Source organism: Equus asinus, chromosome 7 (genome assembly GCF_041296235.1).
Source record: "Equus asinus isolate D_3611 breed Donkey chromosome 7, EquAss-T2T_v2, whole genome shotgun sequence".
In the NCBI taxonomy this organism is placed as follows: domain Eukaryota; kingdom Metazoa; phylum Chordata; class Mammalia; order Perissodactyla; family Equidae; genus Equus; species Equus asinus.
In genome coordinates this window covers 19,945,875-19,965,094 of record NC_091796.1, presented here as the reverse complement: position 1 = coordinate 19,965,094, position 19,220 = coordinate 19,945,875, and the positions used below count along the sequence as shown (strand labels likewise).

Below are 19,220 nucleotides of genomic sequence, written 5' to 3'. Positions count from 1 at the left end.
TAAAGGTATTCATCATCACAACAGATGGAGTGAGTTTATTGAACCCAGCTGGCTGAGGAATTCATTTCTTCTACTTAACATCATTTCCCTGCCCCCCCCATGTGATTGCAAAGCAGTCAAAAGTAGAAGAAAATCATAGAATTCCAATTTGCAGTATAAGACAATTTCAGAATTATTGATTTTCACGTGTCCTATTGATTTCCCTGGTCAACATTATGATTTAGTTTTTCTCATTATGGTGGCAGCAGAGCTGGTCTTTACAAATAAACAGAAATGGTATATAAGAAACAACACCTGAGACCTAAGGGATGCTACATGGCCTAGTGAAGGAAAAGGGGGTATGCCACCCAGGACACTAATGGGTCTGTAATGTGTTGCTGGGGGAGGATATCTAACCTGAAGAGAAGTGGAAGGAGAAGTGTGCTATCAGCAGGAATAAGAAATTGTTGAAGGAAGCTTTTTGACCAAACATTGCGCTCTCTTTTGGCAAATTAGCAAGGAAAGGATCCTGTCTGGAGTTGTTTCTGCCCTCTTCCGATTCCCTAATCTCCTGCTTCCAACCTGTCGAATAGGATTTTGCTACTCAAGCTGTAGCCCAAGAACCAGCAGCAATGGGCATTACTGGGAGCTTGTTAAAAGTGTAGAATCTCAGACTCCTCTCCTACTGAATCAGAAACTTCATTTAAACCGGCTCCCCAGCTGATTCTCATGCACAGTAACTTTTGAGGACAGCAATAGAATTCTTACTTGTCCTGTAAATCCATTAGTGAGATTATAAAGAGATAACATACCCTAGAATGAATAGCTTCTCTCTTTTTAACAGAATTGACCCTTGGCCACCAGCACAGCACCAGTTTTCCCCTTGGCTACCATTCATTTATTCATTCAACAAACATTTGGGAGGAAGATAGGCATGCATAATAGGTAGTTAACATTTATTGCGCTCGTTTAATCTCCTTGACATCCATGAGGTTATTATGCCTATTTTGTACTACATGGGGATATTGAAGAGAAAAAGGGAAGAAGCAATATGCCCCAGATGACACTAACAGTGTGTAATGGAGGCAGCAGGATCCGAATACATGCTTCTCTGGATGCAGAACTCAGGTTCCGCTACTCTTTGTCGCCCACATGGAGAGCGCACGTTCATTTTCTCTCCGTTACAGGAATGGTGCACAAAATCGGACTTTCTCTAGTCCAGCAGCAGAGTTCCTCTTCTGTGTGGCCCTCTGTGTCGGGGGCCACAGCTAAGTTCGGGGGTCAGAGGGAAACAGTAATCAAATTCCAGAGCTAACACTTTCCAGGCGTCTGGACCGAGGCGCGGGGGCAGAAGAGTAAACTTGCACCATCCTGGTCACTGGGAACACCTAGACTTGCCGTTTCATCCTTCCCTCCATATTAGCCCTTCCCGCCGGGAATTCCAGGCGAGCCGAAAGCCTAGACCAGGGTTCCCGTAGCCAAAATGGCGGCCGCGCACTCTTGCCCACAGTTGCCCCTCGGCTGTGGGCGGTCTCCATGGTACAGCGGCCCGCCCCTTCGGCGCCTGCCTCCGCCTGCTCGTGGGGAAGGCCGGAGCATTTCCCGCCCCCTCATTTTTGCGACAGTTGCAGCGAAAGTCACGGCAGTTGAGGCCGGTGTCAGCTGATTTACTGCAGCGACGGCGGTGGTGGCGGCGGCGGCAACGGCATCCTGCAGCCTTGGTGGGGACACGGCGACGGGGCTGGGGTTGCGGTTCCCAAGGTTTTCTCACCGGATTTGCCCACCCCCCCGTCCTCCTTAGATACGTCCTCTCCTTGTTCTCCTATGCCGGGGCGCCCACGGGTGGTCCGACAGAGAACATCCCAGCACGAGATGAAGCTGTGACAGGTAGGGGGCTTTCGAGCTTCCCCAGGGGAACCCCAGAGCGAGCTGTGCCCGCAACTTGGAAGTCAGTGCCCGGGGGTCAAGGCTCACGGCCCGCTCCGGTCGGGGGCGGTGCCAGCTGTCAGAGCTCTGCTGCTGGAAGCTGTGTTCTCTTCGGCGCCTGCAGGTTCAGGCCACAGCTGGGCGCCTTTGCTTGGAGCCTGCGTCCTGCCGGGGGTCTTTGGGGCTTTCTGGTCTGGTGGGTGACGCTTACTTCTGGTTACGCTGGCTCTGGTCTTGACATGGGACCACCTTGCCCTCAGTATCAATCTAAGCTGGGTGAGGTGGTTAGTGATGATGGGTGGGTGGTTATTGACAGTGCTTTTAGGTAATGCGCTTGCTTTTGGGGTACATATGGTCTGTCTTTACCTGTTGGTACCCCTTTTTAGCTTGTCCTTGCCTAAGGTAGTGATACGTCTGTTAGAATTTCATCTTTGGGATGCCCCTGCCGGTTCTCATCCCTTTGCCCTAGGACTGCTGCTCCCACTCATTCACCATTGGGTCCTGGCGTTGTGAAGCTCTATGTTTGGAGTCAGTACTTCCTGCCTCAGATTCAAAAATTACGTTTTATGTTTTGATTCACTTGCTATGTCAGCTTCTCAGGTGCTAGGCAGAATTAGCTAGTTCTTATAGCTTGAAACTATGGCATCTACAGTTGCATTGCAGGCTGCATTGGTATTGTTGATGCTGCTGATTTTGGGATTTAGTGAGAGCTACAGCTTCCTTTCACTGTAACATTTGCCATGAGCCAAAAAAGGCAAGCTCATGATTTTCAGATGTTTATCGCTTAGGACCTTATGAACAAGATGGCAAGAATCGCCTGTTGTGTGAAAGAAGTTGACTGAGTTTTTGAAATTTTCTTACACACAAATTTTCTTGCTTCATAAGCAGCTTGTGACAGTCTGGAGGGGGAGGGTAGCTTAAAAATGAAAATAATGTTTTGAAATACCTTTATTATTATGAAGAATCAAAAACTGCCTTGAATTAGTCTAAAATAACAGATCTTAGTTATTTCAAATTGGGAAAACGGAACAATATAAATAGGTAACAGTTGCCTTATTAACTTCATTTAGAGGTTATGGTAGAGAAATGCATTTGTTTAAATGTCTATTTTTTTTTTTTTTAAAGCTCCAGAACCGTACTTAACAGCAAAACTAGAGTATACACTTTTTTTTTATTGCCACCATAGCCAGATTTTAAAAGATCTGGATAAATAAATCAATTAAAGGGACTTCGCTTTGCCTTGAGAATCATTATGGGAACCCAACAAATTTTGAGGTAGTGAGCCTTGTATCTTATTTCCTTTTATTTTTTATCTTGGATATGTTTTGTTTGAAGCAAAGGAAGTGGAGTGGCTTATCTGTGTAACAGGCTTAGCATTGAAAACTTTAAAAGTAGTGAGCTGGTTTTGTGCCTTTGTCATAGGATGGCATTTAGCTTTCGTGTTGTGCTTCACTTTAGGTGTGAGTCCTTAAAGGTGGAGAGGACTGAGTTAATCTTTTTCAATTCTGCAGTCATTATTGGGCTCTTCAAGGCGTGTCTCCTATTTTTTTCATTTGTTTATTTACAATTCCCACTCCATTCCCTTACTCATCAACACACAGGCACCCATTCTAACAGGTGTGATTTATAGCCTTCTGTTTGTATGTGTTATTAAATATGTGTTATTTTGGATGCCCCCATTTTTAATTTGTAGAGATGACCTCATGCTATAAATCTCGTTAAAATATTTCTCTCCTCTACTATGTTTTAAAGATCTATTTGTGTTGCTCTCCATTGCTTCTAATTGCTGCACAAGATTTCAGAATGTATATCTACTACAGTTTATCTGTCCACTCTTCTATTTGTGGATACCTATATTACCTTCATTTTCCTACCACTATAGGCAATACTATGATAAACATATCTTTTAGACCTCTTTGATGCTTTCCTTGGGATATATATCTAGGAACGTGATTTTTGGATCATAGAGTATTCATATATTTTATTGAAGGACTGCCAGATTGTGGTCCAGAGCAAGCTTCAGTGGTCTATACTCCTGCAGGCTGTTCATGAGAGTTTCTGTATCCTTGTATCCCCACCAATGCTTAGTGTTATCCAGTGCCCTAATTTTTCCAGATTAATAGATATGAAGTAAAATCTCATTTTAAATTACGTTTCACTATTGCTAATGAGTTTGAGCATTTCTTCATGTGCATTTTATCTTTTCAAGTTTTTCCTTATCTAAAATTGTTCATCCCTTTACCCATTTTTATTTTAAGGTTTCACTCCTTTTCTTGTTGATCTGCAGAGGTTCCTTGTATTTCTTAGATATTGGCTCTTTAAATATAACAAATTTATCTGTTCCTATTCTGTTGTTTGTCTATAATGTTTTTTGTGATACCTCCATTGAACAGAAATCTTTAATTTTGATATAATCAAATTGAAAATTTTTTTGCCTTAAGGTTCGTGTTTTGGAGGTTTTAAGAAGTCGTTCCCCAGTTCTATGTCACAAAGTTACTCTCCTATTTTATGTACTAACTTCATGGTTTTCCTTTAAATTTGTAAATCTTTAATACATGCAAGGGTGTCTTTTGATATGTCACAAGGTAGAGATCCAGTTTATTTTCCACATAGTGTGCTGATTTTCCTAGTGTCACCCTCTCCTTTCCCCGTAGATGAGTGGTGCTATGCTTACTGTGTATTTATTCTGTTCCTTTGGTTTATTTGTTAGCTCTTGCTCTCATACCATGCTGTTTGAATACTATGGCTTTGTATTATTTTTTTTACATACGTAAATAATTCTTTCAGTTTATTTTGTTTTAGCTTTATTTTGAAATATTGTAATTATAGATTCATAGAAAGTTGCAAAAATAGTATGGAGACGTCTGGTTTCTCCCAGTGGTTACATTTCATATAACTTCACCCAATTTCCATCAATGGTTACATTTTGTATGGTGGTATAGTCCAGTAGCAAAACCAAGAAACTGAGATTGGGACGATGCCTGTATATAGTTCTGTGCCAGTTTATTACCTGTAGATACCTGTAACTGCCACTGCAATCAAAATACAGAACTATTCTAGCACCACAAAGGTCTCCTTTGTGCTGCCCCTTTCTGGTCACATCCATCTCCTTTCCGCCTCGTGTCCCTAACCTCTGGTCACTAATCAGTTTTCCATCTCTGTAATTTTATCATTACAGGAGTGCTATGTAAATGGACTTATACAGGCATGTGACTTTTTGAGATTGAAATTCATCCAGATTGTTGGATGAGACAATTTTTGAGATTCATCCAAATTGTTGTATAATTTGAGTAGTATTTCCATGGTATATATGTACTACAGTTTGTTTAGCCATTCACCTGGATATTGGGGCTGTTTCCAGTTTTTGGCTATTACAAATAAAGCTGCTATGAACATTCTTGTACAGTTTTTGGTGTGGGTATAACTTTTCACATTTTCTGGAATAAATGCATAGGAACATGATTCCTGGGTGGTATGGTAAGTATACCATAGTTTAGTTTTTTGAAGAAACTGCCAAACTGTTTTCCAGCCTGGTTGCACCATTTTACATTCCCACCAGTAATGTATTTGTTAATTTCACTATATTTTTATTTTAGCTATTCTAATAGATGTTTAGTGATATCTCATTGTGGCCTTAATTTGCGTTTCCCAGATGGCTAGTGATGTTACATATCTGGTAGGGCAAGCTCTCCATTCTTTGCTCATTTTCAAAGTTGGCTTAGCTATTTGTGGATTTTTATTCTTTTCTGTATATTTTAGAGCTACAGTTTCTAAAAACACAACTGAAATTTTGATTAAGGAGGCATTGAATTTGTAGATTTATTTTGGGGAGAAGTGAAATCTTTATAATATTAGGTCAGTTTATCCAAGAGCATGGAATGGTATTCCATATATGGCAGAAGAGAAGGAAATCTATTGTAGTTTTTAAAAATATTGTGAATTGATACTATTTTAAAGTAGATTATTGCTGATTTAAGAAAATGCTACTGATTATCCTATGTTACTGTTGTGCCTTTTTTATGTGTGTTCTACTAGACAGAGATAAAAATCCATAGCATTAATCCGTAGTATACACTGAAACAATTTTAGTACTTGTAGAGTGAGGCCTAGAACTAGATAGTACCTTTGTTCCTAGTTTATCTGTTAGGTTTTTCTGTGACACATGTTTTGTTTGTTGGGACAGATAAACTTCGATGATTAGAGTATGGGATGAGTGAGGTTTGTAGGTTCTATTCCCATTTTGTCCATTTCATTGTTGCGCTTTATAAGGAGTTTGTAATCTTGCATGTATGTGTGCCATTTGTCATAGGAAGAACCAGCTGAGAGCTTATGCATGGCTCAGTGAAATCCTGTCATCAATAAGAGGATACCTTATGTTCCTGCTTACACATAGTGATTGTGATGTTAACTTAGAATTTGAATTCTGTGCACTGGTTCATTTGCCTTGATCTGTATCTGATACTTGAAGCTACTTTGCTGGTAAGAGCACAGAAGATTTTGTTGGAAGAAGAAATGCTACATCATGACTGCCTTCAGAAAGTCGCTGTTCAAGTGGAATTTTATTTCCTTTTCATTAAAAACGTATATACTATATTCATAAAATGTTAAATATTTTAAATAAAATTAGGCATCTTTTCTAAAATGTGTTTGTGATGTTTAATGAAAATGTAGGTTTCTTTGGCTGATGGCTGCTTGCGTTAGTGGAAGCCATACAATGATGAAACAATAAAAAGTTAGGACACTGGTCAGTTCAGGGCAGAGAAAATTTCTGAAGTGCTGAGGGTTATTCTGTAGGTTCCTTCAGAATAGAACATTGCTGGAAATATATGACTGTTTAGCCACTGTCTCCCATTCAGCTTAGCAACTATAATCTATGACCCTTCAAGCTCACTGAAGATATTTTACTGGTGTTTTGAACATACATATTTCTCTGTGAATGTTGGTAGTTAATATATGTCAGTGATAACGGATTAATAGCGTGTACCAGTTACCTCCTGTTCTCACATTCAAGTTATTTATTTGACTGTCTTCCTTAAGGGTTCTTCTTTTTTCTAAACATTTCAGATACAAACAAACAATAAAACCACCATTAGTAGGAGTGAAAAGTTAACATAATAAAATATCACTTTACTTGGTTTAAGAAACAGTTTTGTGATTCATTAACAGGCCTTAGTGAGTGTAGCAGCGATTAGTTACAGTAAACCATGTCAGCTCCTGAGCTGCATAGATCCTAAGATCTGTCTTGCTGTGTATATAGAATAAGAGGATGGAATATAGGCACAACTTGCAGCTGGGGAAGAACAGTGTGTTAATAAGGATTTGATTAAGGAGACATATTAATTGTTGACATTATTATAGAAAAATTAATTGAGAAGCAATTCTCCTGTGAAATCCTAAGCATGTAAAATCACAATATGTTTAAATTTGCTGATAGGTAAAACTTTTTTTAAACCAAAGTAAACATACATCATTCGTTACTTTGTTCATTTATTCAACAAATATTTGAGTGCCTCTTATATGGCAGAAATTCTAGGCACTGGGAATACAATATAGGACAAAAGAAACAAGTCATCACCTTTGTAGAGCTTATGTTATACGTAGTGGGAGAAACAGACGAGAAATAAATAAGTATTTGGTGTGTTGCATGATTGTAAGTGCTCTAGAGAAATATAATAAAATACTGTTGGGTGGTGGATTTTGCAATTTATGCTGGTCAGGAAAGGCCTCACTGAGAAGATGACATTTTAGCAGAGACCTGAAGTGGGTGAGGGAGGGTGCCATGGAGAAGTCTGGGGGACATCTTCTGAGGTGAGACTTTGCCAGTGTCTTTAGGGAAGACGAAGAATCAGGGCGGATGGAGAAGAGTAAGCAGGGGGGAGACCAGCAGCCTTGCTCATGTAGGACAGACAATTGTGTAGAGTTTGGCCTTTACTCTGAGTGGGACAGGAAGCCTTGGGAAGATTCTGAGTAGATGTGTGACATGGTGTGATTTTGTTTTAGTGACATCACTCTGCATGCTGTGTTGAGCCTGTATGCGGGCAAGAGTGGAAACAGGGAGGTCAGTTAGGAGGCTATGGTGTTATCCCTGGTGCCAGATGCTGGTGATTTGATAGGGGTGGTTGTAGTGAAGGTATTGAGGAGGCATTGGGTTCTTGATATACTTTGAAGGTATAGTCAGTAGAGTTTTCTGGTGGGTTGGGATGTGGAATGTGTGTATGAGAGAAGAATCAAAGATGATTGTAGGATTTTGGCCTGTGAAGTTGTGAAGATGGAGTTGTCATTAACTGAGATGGGGAAGAAGACCAGGGAGTCACTTTTGAACATGTCAAATTTGAGAAGCTTATTAGCTCTCCAGATGGAGATGTTGAGTAGGAAGCTGGATATGTGAGTTTGGAGTTCAGAAGAGAGGCCCAAGCTATAAATTGGGGAATTCTCAATGTATAGATGGTATTTAAAGCTGTGAGCCTTGGTGAGATCGTTGAGGCAGCGAGGGAGCGTTGCCACAGAAGAGAAGTCCAGGGACTAAGCTCTGGGTATGCCAACATTTAAAGGTCAAAAAGTGAGGAAAAATGGAAACTAAAGCTAGAGAGGTAGGAGGAAAGTGTGAAGACTTGGAGGCCAAGTGACGAAGTGTTTCAAGGAAGAGAAAGTATGAATTATGCGAAATGCTGGTGGTCGTTCAAGAAAGATGAGGATTAGGACTTGACATTGGATTTGGCAATGGGGAGGTCATTGATGACCTTGTCAAGCAGTTTTGTGACAAGCAGAACACTTTTCTGTAGTCTGTACATAAGGATGAGGAAGATAATGTTACAAATGAGGACGTTGTGAATTGGAAAGATGTTACATATTTCCTCAAGATTTACAGCAGTAAATGGGGGAGCTGCAATCTTCCCTAGTCAGTGTCTCTGAAATCTTCACAGTTACCCAGCATACCTTACTGATCCCAGAATTTTGTGACACTTCAACTTGCAGTCTGGGAAAGCATGTTTGTTTCTTCTCCTGGGTAGTTTAATTTATGAGTAGCTTCCTTTTAGCTTTATCAGTAACTGCTGAAACTGAGGCAGGCTGGTGATGGATAGAGTATAAGTGGAAGAGTTCAGACATCCTAATGGCAACTGCAGAAATTTAAAACATGATTCGTATGCTTCAAAATCTATGAGTCATTTTTAAAGTTGTGATTTATTTTTGACCAGATAGCTCTACAGTTCTTCAAAGCGTGACTCTCATGTGCTCAGGGCTGTTGTAGCAATAAGAAGTAAGTGTAGTCTGCTGTTGCCATCTGCTCATTCCACATGTCCTTTTGAAATTGAATACCGGAACTTCCTTTAACAAAGCAGTCCTAAAGTGTCAAATTCATTGGGAGCAGATTTCTTGCCATTCAAATAAGAAAACATAATCTTGTCAACTTAGTGACAAGCTTAGTGTTCAGAAGGTTATGTCCCTCACAGCTCTTTAATTCCTGAAACCCTTTGTTCTGAGGAAGCAGCTCAGTAATTTCTTCAGCACATTTTATGACCTGGCTATCTCAATGCATTATCATAAATAGTCTTCATTTTCTGGTTCAGTTCTTTTCAAGTCTTCAGTAAATTGGTAGCAAAAGTGCAAGCACAAAGAAAATTCATAATCTTAATGATCACTTCCTTCTTCACATCATGCTGTGAATTTGACTTGAACATGCTCTTTTGACAAATGATGTAGGAGTGTTCTCTGAGAATTTGAATAGCTTTTAAAAATTTCTTTCGTTGCAACTGTGCTAAGTACCTTTAGCTATGTAGTGTGTAGTCCCTGCTTCTCCTATTCCCCATTGGTAGGTGCGTAGGGTAGGCTTACTCTTGCTCGTGTGTGCCCATTCTCATGAGAGAGAATTTGAGTTTGTTTTTGTCTGCAAGTCTCAGAGGGCCTGCCTGTGGCATAGCAAGTACACAGACTGAGATGATATCAACTGTCCTGTGAAAATACCTGTAACTCTTGCACATTTATAATCCTGTTTCATCTTCATTCCTTCCAATACCTCTTACCCCCTATTTCCCTCTACCCTCCCCACTTGCCACTGAGCATCATATTATTTTATCCGTAAATACTACAGTTCTACTTACCTTTGAGTAGTGTGTTTTAGTAAAATCTTAATTAACCAGATTGACGGGAGAATGAAGTTTACTGGTAAATGGTATTTTGTGGTAAATGAAGACGATATAGAATAGTGAAGAATATTTATTTCATTAGGAATCAGGAGATCTGTATATGTCCCTGAGCTCTGAGATGAGTCTGTGATGTGATCTGGAGAGAGTTGCTAATGGACCTAAATATCCACCGAAATGAAAATTTATAAGATGGTAATGAATTATACTTCTCTCCATTTCTGGATTAAGAAGCCAGATTATTTGTTGTCAATTACAAAAGCCTTTCTTTTACATCTGCTTAAATATAAAAAACAAAAGCAAAACAGCAGGTGGTAGACCCATATTTTATCAACTTTTCTGTGGACTGGGTTTACTGATAGAGGCAAAGGGTGACTGCCTTTTTGCCGATCATGTGGAACACTTTTTGTTTGAGTTCTCTGGTGCCATTTTATGAAAATATTTTCTGAGTTATAATTTCTCTGAGACCAGATTATGCCTTTGTTCCTCTTTTGCCTCATTTGTGTTCTTACTTTTCTTCCTCTCTCCCCTCATGCTTGCTTCCTCTCTCTTTCCTTATCACTGTGCTTGGAAAGTAAGAGTCATTTATGTCTTTTTCTTGCCTCTGGCCTTACATAGTTCATCAAACCCCATGATTTATTGTTCTTCTTCATAATCTCTTATATTCTCTTTTTCTTTCAAAACTCTTATCCTTTTAGCTGAGCTTCTTTTCACTGTGCACCCAAGCTTATTGCAGTAGCGTCATATTTGGTTTCCCTGTCTGCAGTTTTTTCTTTATGTTAATCCAAACTTTATACTATCTCAAATAATTTGAGCATTTTGCTTTTCTGCTTAGATATCTACTTATGGGCCCATTAAGTCTCTTTAGATTCTGGTCCCCACTCAAGACCAATATGAAACCTTGTAGTATCTTCTCCCTTCTCAAAACCCATGGTTGGAAATTCTGGTTAAGTGTAGAATAATTTATCTCATGTATTAGAATCCATATTTTTTGATGACTTTACTGGTTATCAGTATCAGCATACTAGTGGCTTCCTTTATGTAGAGGGCTTTGAGTATTTCAAAATACTTTTTGTTTTCTTTTGTCCTCAGAATACTTTTGTATAAAACATGTATCAAAATCCATGTTGCATCTCTATCTACTTGGTGTTTTGCGCGCCAAGTCCTATGTACTGTATCTCTAACACAGCTCTCATATTCATCTTATTATTACTCACCACTAATACCTTTCATCATATGTTTATTAAAGACATCCTATGTGGCAGACACTATCCTAAGCATCATATGGTGGTGAATACATAGATGTCGTTCTTGTTCTTAGGGAGCTTGAAGAGTAGTAGAAGACAGCTATTAAACAAAGAAGCCCAGAAATAAGTAATGAGAGATTCTGATAAATTTAGTCCCCATCATCTCTTACTGGCAGTACTGTGGTAGCCCTGTTGATCTTCATATCAAGAGTTTTATTCCTCTCCATTGTATTGCAGTGAGAGTACTCTTTCTGAAAAGCAAATTCAGGTTTAAAACACTTAGCCTGTTTCCCATTGCTGTCAGGTTAAACTTCAAATTCCTTAAGGTGGCTTACCTAGTCCTTTGGATTTGGTGCCTGTTGACCTGTTGGTTTTTGTCTCATCATTCTGCCTTTGTGCTCTGAATGCTAGCCCTACTATTTTCATTGTCCAGAAAGAATTGAGATCTCTTACCTCTGGGACTTAGAACATGTGGTTCCCTGAGCCTCTTGCTTGGTGAATTCCTTCCTACTCATTCTCACTCATTTCTTCCAAGAATCCTTCCTGGATTCATTGAAGTCTAGGTTAGGATATCCTTCTTTTGTGTTACCATAGCTCTTGCGATTTCTCCTGTATCTCACCTTGTGGTAGTTGTTCGCATGTGTGTAAGCCTCACTGGATAGTTGAATTGTGTCTGTTTTATCTCCTGTTGTAATACCTTGGTATAGGCATAAAATGGAAACTTGGTAAATGCTGCTCCAAGATGTATACTAATTATTGTTATTTTGAGGTCAGAATTTAATTCAAAAGCTGTTTTTTAGTACTAGGGTGGGATTTTGTAATATTATTTCTAATTAAGTCATACAAAGCTGAATTGTCATATTTGCAGATAATAGAATTGTGTTTGACAGGCATATACAGTAGTACTTTTATATTGTGGCAGAAAGTCAATGAAAGATATTAACCTGTTGAAAAGTCCAACTTTATTAAATATTAAGTGACAGTGCTGGAAGAAACCAGTAGATGTTGAAGAAGAATGTGAAGTAACAAAATCTGTGTGTTTTTTAAAAATTAATATTTACTGGGTATCTGCCATGTGCTAGGTGTTTTACTAGTTGCATTATATATAGGGTTTCTCTTAATCCTTACGACTGCTTTTTGAAAGAAGGGTGTTGTCCATCTCTTCCAGATGGGGAAGCTGAGGCCCAGAGGGGTAATTTTTTCAAGATCACATAGAAGAGCCCGGATTTGAATACAGTTCTTCTGATTGTAAGTTCAGTCTTCTTTCAATTATTGTTGTTGTTGCTTTTGACTGAAGTACGGTTTTATTTCTGTATAAAACTGAGAAATATGTGAAATTGAGAAATATATACAATTAAAGTAACCAAAAGAGGTGACTTAATTTTTATTTCTAAGACCTCTGCTCTTTGTGATTTGATTGCTTTTACTTAGAAATGATTCAAAATTAATTTTACAAGTAATTCTTGATGAGAAAACTAAGGCTCAGAAATGAGGTATATGATCAAAGACTGCGCGATTAATGGCAAAGTGAGAAGTGGAATCTAGAACTCCTGATGTTTGACTCTTTATCAAGAGCTTTATCATTTAAAAATCTTTATTTAGTAAACAATCTCTAAATGTAATTTTAGGCCAGTTTGTTATAAACATAAATGAAAATTGAATGTTCGTAGTATTCTTCTGTTTTTGGAAGAATTTAGTCTTAGAGCATGTCTATTTATAACTCTAAAACTTGAAAGCTAGTATTTGCCTTTAATGTTTTAGTTGAAAAGTATGAATATATTATACACAGTATTTTGGAGAGTTAGTAAGATAATTTTCTTCAGAGTTTCTATTAAAGCTAATACTATATCAGATTATTTGTTCCATTAAAGAATTTTTCTTAAAGTTAGTACTATAGCAGATTAATTATTTGTTCAATCACTTTTGCTTTGGGCCTTTTCCATAAAAATATGAATATTTTTTATCCCAGTGAATCATGTTCTAGGACTTTTCCATTTAATATGAAGCTTTTTTGGAACGTATTTAATTTCCTTTATACAATAGGTGATAAAGTTGCAAACACAGAATGGCTTATTAGCTGATAAATAGAATAGTTGAATCATGATGGTCGGAAAACTGCACGCTCTAGATTTACATTGCGTTTTATTCCTCTTAAAAATTCCTTTGTAGTGTCAATTTAGTGTGTCTTGGCTTACCTGTTATTCGGTTTAAAGAAATCCGAACTTTGGGGCCAGCCTGGTGGCATAGTGGTTAAGTTTGTGCACTCCACTTTGGAGGTCCAGTGTTCACAGGTTGGGATCCCAAGTGTGAACATATGCACCCCTCATCAGGCCATGCTGTGGCAGCATCCCACATACAAAATAGAGGAAGACTGGCACAGATGTTAGCTCAGCTACAATCTTCCTGAAGCTAAAAGAGGAAGATTGGCAACAGGTGTTAGCTCAGGGCCAATCTTCCTCACAAAACAAACAAATCTGAACTTAGATTCCTGTGTCTTACCTAATTAAATGCTTAGGTCCTGGCTAATTTGCCCATTTCTTTGTTTTAACCAGTCCTTTAGAACTAGGTTTACTTGGTTATCAATTCAGTGGTAGTCTCAATTAATCCTTCTTAGAGGTATTTATGATATACTAGTCTATCATCATAAGCTATGTTACCCTTTATTTTACATTATTTCATTAGTGCTTTTGGTGGCTTTTCTAATGTTTCACTTTTATTTTATTAGAAGATATTAGAAAAAAATGTTATGAGGCATTTACATTTTTGATGGACTGAGATTATAATTTTTTCCTCTGTATATTTCTTTGTATTAAGAATGTTCACACAGTTTCCTCATATAATGAACTAAAGTTTCCTCATCCTCTTCTTTTCATTCTTTAAATTTATCTAAGTTATATGTTCACATGGTGTGTAGAGTCAAATAGATATAGAAGACTTTTTTACACAAAAATTCATGAAGAGAGAAAAAATGTGTTGAAAGCCTAAAGGCTATGGCATAATGATTGAGGATTATGTGGAGTTTTGGGTAATTTGCTGAACGTCCATTGGTTTGATTATAGATGACAAGTGCTGTGGAAGGCAGAGGCTGTCTATTTTTGTTTACGGTAAATGAATTAGTCTCTAAAATGGCCTGGGTTATTAAATAAATACCAGTGACTGAATTAGAGAAAGCATCTTATAGCATCTTATTTACTTATAATAAAGATTTCTTCAGTAGATGTTCAAGAAATTCCTATTACGTAGTTATTATACCATAACCTGATTTCTGGGTTTCAAAGAATTAATGCTTGTTGAAATATGTTTAGGTCAAAACAAGTACTAAAAGTAATATGTCTTGTCTTTGATTCAGAAATTAGAGTTAGGGTCTTATAGTCTCTCAAATTGTCATGAATGGAATGTGTTTACTGTTTGTGCTAAAGGGGATTGGTAAGCTCTTAAGAGAAATTAATACTATTTATGATCCAAGAGTAATTTGTTTCAATGGAGAACATGTTAGTATACCCTAGTAAAGTTAGAATACTTGTAGCTTTTCAAAATTAAAAGTGTATTCATACATTATTAGGTCCATGTCCAGTATAGTATACATGGCATTAAATTACTTATACCTCACAGTGTTTCTTCCTCCTTGTTTGTGAGTAGGTATGTTAGCATTTTTTTTTTTTTTTTTTTTGCTGAGGAATATTCGCCCTGAACTAACATCTGCTGCCAATCATCCTCGTTTTGTATGTGGGCCGCTGCCACAGCATGGCCACTGACAGATGAGTGGTGTAGCTCTGTCAGGAACTGAACCCAGGCTGCCAAAGTAGAGTTGAACTTAACCACTAGACTACTGGGACTGGCCAGGTATGTTAACTTTTTAAAATTTTTGCTGAGGAAGATTTACCCTAAGCTAATATCTGTTGCCACTCTTCCTCTTTTTGCTGAGGAATAGTCACCCTGAGCTAACATCTTGCCAGTCTTCCTCTATTTTATATAGGTCTGCATCTAGGAACTGAACCTGGGCTGCCAAAGCAGAGTGTGCCAAACTTAACCACTAGGCCACACAGCCAGCTCCAGCATTTTAAGGAGGGAATAAATTTTATGTTTTCTAGTAGAAAAGTGTTGTCTCAGAAAAGTGACAGGAAAAACTCAAAACCTTTCAGGAGATAGCCACAAAATTGATTTCTATTTGATTTCCTCTTTTGTCAAGAATTAATTTTGTCTGGTTAACCTTGTTGTTGGACCAAGTTACATTGATTTATATTGAGAAATAGGAGTGGTGAAATCTCATTAAAAAGCCAAATGTGCTACTTTGCCCTTAGATCTTTTTAAGAAGTAGTGTTGGGGGGCCGGCTCTGTGGCCGAGTGGTTAAGTTCGCGTGCTCCGCTATGGCGGCCCAGGGTTCGGATCCTGGGCGCGGACATGGCACCGTTCGTCAGGCCACGTTGAGGCAGCGTCCCACATCCCACAACTGGACGGACCTGCAACTAAGATATACAACTGTGTCCTGGTGGGGTTTGGGGAGATAAAGCAGAGAAAAAAAAAAAAAAGATTGGCAACAGTTGTTAGCCCAGGTGCCAATCCTTAAAAAAAAAAAAAAAAAAAAAGTAGTGTTGGTTTTAGAATGCACGTTTACATCAGTAATATTTCATCAAAACTGGAGGAGTCACTGCTCCCCAAATTGATATATAAATTTGATGCAGCTCTACTCGTAACCTCAGCATGCTTTGCTGTAGAAATTTGCAAGCTGATTCTAAAATTTGTATAGAAATTAAGAGGGCCTAGGCTATCTAAAAGAATCTTGAAAATAAGAAGCATATTTCTGTGCTGGAAGAAAATTTCTTGAGTTCTCTTATAAATTAGGTAAGACAAGATTTTACACATTGGACTTGCATAAAACTTAAATATATACATGTAATACAGCGAGCCACCTAAACCATCTAAGTCAAATTCATCTTTCAACCTGGTGGCTGACTAAAGATGAATTTTAATTACCTGCTGCCAATGTGCAAAGCGGTCTAACTGCAGGCCACAGGGTGATGGTTGTATATTTTTCCCTGTCCTCTTCTCACTCCTGACACGCCCACCCCCCGACCCCCTTACTTGTAGGGGCCTTAAGCTTTTTCCTTTACAGCAATTTCTTGTCATTCTTCTTACCGCTTCGTTTATGCTGTGGATGTTATTCTTAGAAACTTTGAGGGCAGTGTATTTGAGTGTGCAATTAGGAACATTGTGCATTTATGTGTAACAAAACTTAAAACCATGGCTTTAATCAAAAAGTCTAGTTTAGAGTCAGGAGTTTTTATAGAGACTGAGCTCTTGTGTCTTTTGCATTAATGCTGCATCAGCAAAGATGTCTCCTTGTCTGGGGAGAGATGGCAGAGCCAGGCCCTAGAAGTCCTTGACAGGTTTCTCTGCCTCCAACTTTTGAACATTTCCCAAAACCCATTTTCCCACAGTCTACTTTGAACTCATATTTAATACCCTCTCATCTAGGAGATTTTCATGTCAGTTGTGTTCTGAGACCCAGTAGCGCAAATCCATTTCTCCACATGAGTCCTTTAAATAAGACTCTCTGTTCCTCCCTCTCTAGCCAAGATCTGAAATCTTGTTCTCCTGTTTTTTTAAATACCATCTTCCAGTTGGTCACCAAGCCCTTTTGATTAATTATTATTTATTTAGAAGTGGTTTCTGTTTATTCTTCTGTATTTCCCTGGAACCACCCTAATCCCAGCAGTAAGACATATCAGTATCAGCTATTGATTGTGATTCCTATTGCAGCTTTCATTTTAGGCATTTTTTAGTGATTATTTACCTTTTAAATGTTTCATCTAACACACTTTCTGTTTAGATCTTTTGTTATAGTATACCAGCCAAGGAATAGCAATGTGCATAATTTAAGGACCTTTGACAGGGTATATGTATCTGGGTCAGGACAGGTTAGTTTTTCCAGTCTAATTTCCTTGGAAATATGGCAGAGAATTTTGGATTCTGGTTTCCCCCGCCCAGACACACAAACACAATATAAGGTGGTGACCCCTTACTTTAGTTGGACAGAACTTCTTATCTTATTCCTCAGATAAGCAGTTAATTAGCTGATATAATATGATCCCCTGGAAAAGATACAATGAAGTTCTTTACCGTTATTTCCTAAGGGACAATTGCTTTTTGGATAATTAATTTTAAGTTATGTTCTTTTAAAAGGATATAACCCTATTATGGTTTAAATTGTGTTCCCCTATAATTCTTATGTGTTTGTCCTAACCTCTAGTACCTCAGAATGCAACTTTTTTTGGAGATAGGGTCTTTGTAGAGGTAATCAAGTTAAAATGAAGTCATCAGAGTGGGCCCTAATCCAGTATGACTGATGTCCTTATAAAAGAGGGGAAATTTGGAGACAGACATGCACACAGGGAGAGTGCCATGTGAGCTTGCAGATGGCCTTCTACAAGCCAAGGAGAGAGGCCTGGAACAGGTCCGTCCCGTCACAGCCCTCAGAAGGAACCAGCTCTACCAACACCTTGACTTCATACTTCTCGCCTCGATACAATTGGTTGTGATACAATAAATTTTGTTGCTTAAGCCACCCAGTTTGCAGTCACAACAGCCCTGGGAAACTAATACAATCCTTTTTGAAATTCCTTAATTACTCTTAATGAGAATTCCTCTCACATTCTGGTTGACTGTCAGTTCTTGATTTTTGCAAGGTTGTGGGGATTTGTTTTTTCCTGAATCTGTAATTATTTTACTTCTGGAGAAGCTAGCTAAGAGATCTGTGAGTTTTCTAATGATGTCAGCTATACCTTTTTCATGTTATGGACAATTATTTTCACTTTTTTTCTTTTTCTTCTTCTCCCCAAAGCCCCCCAGTACATAGTTGTATATTCTAGTTGTAGGTCCTTCTTGTTGTGGTGTGTGGGACGCTGCCTCAACACAGCTTGACGAGTGGTACTAGATCCGTGCTCAGGATCCGAACTGGCGAAGGCCTGGGCCGCTGCAGTGGAGTGTGCCAACTTAACCACTTGGCCACAGGACTGGCCTCCTATTTTCACTTGTTTTAAGGGCTATGAAATGCATTATTCTTCCAGGTTTCCTTGAGTTGCTTGTCACTTCAACACCAGAGTGTTCTTTCCTGTTGCATCAGAGCAGGCACATCTCCCTATAGTATATATTCCTTAGTCCTTAATGTATATATTTGCATTCTCTTTAAGCTACACAGTATGTGTTGAATACAAGTCCTCAAGTATCTAGAGAAGTGGTGTTCTTTCCAGATCTCACCACATTGTGTTCAATAATGTGAGTTTATTTAATTGAGAGAAATCTTTGCATGATATAACTTAAAATTAAATGGTGTTGCCGTGGAAAAATGAACTCCTTCCAGATTCTCTTTTTGAGAAAGTCATTGTTGGGTATGTTATTCAGCCAGGAACATACTATACCAAATTTATTAAAATTGGTTCATTGCTTTGTTTCATTTTCTGATGTCAAGTAGGAATATGGAAATAATTGTTAGAGTCATGGTAGTTTATGAAATGGTGAACATGATACATATAGGGTTTTATTAATAGGAAGTGAACTTGGAATTTTTTCTTTTAATGCACACCTTTTACTTGTAGCAAAAAGATGAAGTTTTTTGGAAAATAAACTGAAGAAAGCCATTTATTTTAACAAAAAATGAAAGGTGTAATATAGACTGTTTTTAGTAAACATTCCAATGTCATTTGTAATTTTTTAATTTTATTAAAAAAAAATTTTTTTTTTTGAGAAAGACTAGCCCTGAGCTAACATCTGCTGCCAATCCTCTTTTTGCTGAGGAAGCCTGGCCCTGAGCTAACATCTGTGCCCATCTTCCTCTACTTTATATGTGGGACGCCTGCCACAGCATGGCTTGCCAAGCAGTGCCATGTCCGCACCCGGGATCCAAACCGGCAAACCCTGGGCCACCGA

The 19,220-nt window shown here is 38.4% G+C and overlaps 1 protein-coding gene across 9 annotated transcripts in view; it reads left to right on the top strand.

The window, feature by feature from the left end:
• The first annotated feature begins 1,606 nt into the window (after positions 1-1,606).
• Positions 1,607-19,220, top strand: part of WDR7 (WD repeat domain 7) — a 357,038-nt gene continuing 339,424 nt past the window's right edge. For 4 of the 9 annotated variants that reach the window (XM_070512986.1, XM_014847072.3, XM_014847081.3 and 1 more), the window contains exons 1-2: positions 1,607-1,866; positions 12,462-12,541. The gene's annotated coding sequence lies outside the window, so the exon portion shown is untranslated. Of the gene's footprint in view, positions 1,867-12,461; positions 12,542-14,969; positions 15,137-19,220 lie in introns of all 9 variants that reach the window. The other 5 variants (XM_070512982.1, XM_070512984.1, XM_070512985.1 and 2 more) reach the window with 3 other exon arrangements.